Here is a 420-nt window from a genome sequence, read left to right on the forward strand (position 1 = left end):
TGGTAGTATTTTCATATTTCCTTTAGTTTGTGTGCATGGTGACACCTGTACTGCCTGTGCTTATGTGTGTCAGTGCTGAGCTGAGAAGTTTAACAAGCAGCCATGTTGTTAAAACTGGTAAAGTACTAAACTGAATTAAATAAATGCAAATCACACAACATCCCTAAGGTTGCTTACCTTGAGTTTCTAAGGTGGGACTTGTGTCCTCTATCTGTCTGGATGAAATAACTCATCTAAATCAGTCATTCAAAGTTTCCTGCACAGTGGAGTGACTTGTGCTGTGCTAAAATGAGTGGCTGCTTGTGAACTTGTACAGAAGGGCGTCTGACCTGACCTACTGGCTGCACCTGAAAGGACCTACTCTTTTGCTTACTTCCTATCAGGAGAGTGACCACATGAGAACACAGTTCAGGAGAAGCT

This window comes from Melanerpes formicivorus, unplaced genomic scaffold (assembly GCF_026170545.1).
Source record: "Melanerpes formicivorus ecotype bairdi unplaced genomic scaffold, bMelFor1.0.p_v2 SCAF_2, whole genome shotgun sequence".
Classification (NCBI taxonomy): Eukaryota; Metazoa; Chordata; class Aves; order Piciformes; family Picidae; genus Melanerpes; species Melanerpes formicivorus.